Source organism: Rhinolophus hipposideros, assembly GCF_964194185.1.
Source record: "Rhinolophus hipposideros genome assembly, chromosome: 20".
Lineage (NCBI taxonomy): Eukaryota > Metazoa > Chordata > Mammalia > Chiroptera > Rhinolophidae > Rhinolophus > Rhinolophus hipposideros.
In genome coordinates, this window is record NC_138066.1 from 40,864,607 (window position 1) to 40,866,995 (window position 2,389).

A 2,389-nucleotide genomic window follows, 5' to 3' on the forward strand; every position below is an offset into this window, starting at 1 on the left:
TAGGTTTGGCTGCGGGAGTCCAGTTAACCCAGAGGCGGCAACTAACTCCCTGCCCCGCCCACCCCAGCCCAGCACTATGCCCCGCCTATACCCAGCAGCCCAATGCTAGGATGCTTCCTCAAATCCCGCCCCTCGCGAGACCCGCCCCTAACAGGCACAGCCCTTAACTGCCAGCCCCAGGGCCCCGCCCACATCTCTTAGGCCGGCCCTTCGCGGGAGGGGCGGGGGCGGAAGCTGCGCTTGGAAACGCCTGGCAAGGCGCGGGTCAGAGGTCGAAGGTCACCTAGGGCTAAGACCGTTCACAGTCGCTGCCCTCTTCGCGTTGTAGCCGATTCGCCTAGGTACCTGGCCACGCTCCTCGAGATAGTCTTGTCATGTCTCCTTTCTACATTTTCAGCATTAAAGATTCAACTTAGAGCTGCTCTCAGGGGCAGAACAGCTGCCAACTTGACTTTCTTTAAAAGTCCGTCCTGGTGGCTTAGAGCTGCCAAGGAGCATGGCCTGCCCCAGACCAGGTCCAGCTGTGCGCAGGGGTGACTTGGCCAAGTGCCAAGTGCTTATCGCATATTTTTAATGTGGCTATGCCTCACTTTAAGGAAGCCTAGTACTTCACAGGAAATGTTTCTAGGCGAAGGAATTTTTGTGTTAGGAGAAAACTCCCGCAGTTAAATAAGGTCTTTCTCTAGGCTTTGCAGCACCTAATTTTCAAAAATTAAACACCTTTTCAGAAACCACTGACATGTATCAGAAGGTATGCAAAATAAAGCGCTTCAGCTATGCCTTGGAGCCTACACGCTTGGTGGTCTGGGGTCTTCTTCCCGTGACACAGACCAGTGCTTCTGAAACTTGAACGAGCATAAGAAACATCTGGGGCTCTTGTTAAAAATTTAGGGTATGACTCAGTAGGCCTGGGGTTTGGAGTAGGGCTCAAGAGTCTGCATTTCTGTTGCTACTCAGACAACACTTTTGAGTAGCTAAGATAAGTTTTCACTACGTAAATCCTCTGCTTTATGTTTTCATCCTCAGCCACGTATTGCACTAAAGCCCTCCTGATCCTGTTTACAGTATAGCCTCCAACCCTTTTTAGAAATTAGTTCTGCTCATCTGTACTTCCTGATATCTTTCCTCAGTGATAAACCCTGCTGCTGCTCTCCTTTCTCTTGGTCTTCTCTGAGATCCCCTCTCCTTTTTCTCCCTAAAAGTGGGTTACCTGCCAGACTGAGAACAGGCCACTGGAATTGTTAAAGTCGTGAACCCCAGCCCCTCTCCACGCCAGTAAGGTGCGTAAAGAATTCATGACAATGCAGTTAACCATTTCAACCCTCTCAAGCTCCTAGAGCAACAGTAGTTTTAGGGAAAGCAGTAGAGGCAAATCTCCTAGGGAGCTATTCCAAAATATGCCTGCCAACCCCTGCTCCCCCGCCCCCCAGACACACACTCCAATGGTTCCTAGTGTTATATTTTAAAAATAATCTTTCCAGGTAATTCTGATATGCCCCTAGCCCCCCACCGCCCTTGTAGAGAATCTTTATTCTAGAAAAGAGTCTAGCTAATAAGTACATTTAAAAACAGATTAAACAGTTAAATATAATTAACTGTTAATCCTTTGCTTAAAACCTTCCCTAGCTCCCATTGCTCTTGGATTGAATGTCACACTCCCTCCCATGACATATAAAGTTCTGCAGGGCCTGCCTCCTGCTTCCCAACTTGGGCTCATTTTAAATCACTGCCTTTAACTCTCTAAGAGTCAGTCCAGGGGTTCTCCTGGAAATTTCCCCAAACTGCTAAGCCCCTTCCCATCTCAGAACATCTCTTCCCTCAGCTTTTAACTTTTCTGCTCTCTCCCCTTATTACTTCTCACTGAGTGATTATCACAGTATGTAATTACTTGTTTATATGTGCACTGGTTCACTGTCTGATCTGAGTCCCTCACTAAAATATAAACTCAATGAAGGTAGGAACTATCTATTTTTTTTCCCCTGAGGTGAGATTCACAATACATAAAATTAACCATTTTAAAGTAAACAATCCAGTGGCATTTAGTACATTTACAGTGTTGTGCAATTACCACCTATATCTAGTTCTAAAATATTTTCATCACCCCTCAAGAAAATCCCATGTCCATTAAGCACTTGCTTCCCATTACCCCACCCCTCTAATCCCTGGTATCCATTCTGATTATTTATTACCTATTCTGATTATTTCATATAAATGGAATCTTATGGCTTAATGGCTTTTGTGTCTGGCTTTTTTCACTTTGCATAATGTTTTCGAGGGCTATCCATGTTGTAGCATGTTTCAATATTTCATTTCTTTTTATGGCTGGGTAATACTCCATTGTATGTATATAATGCAATTAATTTATCCATTCATCCGTTGATGGATATTT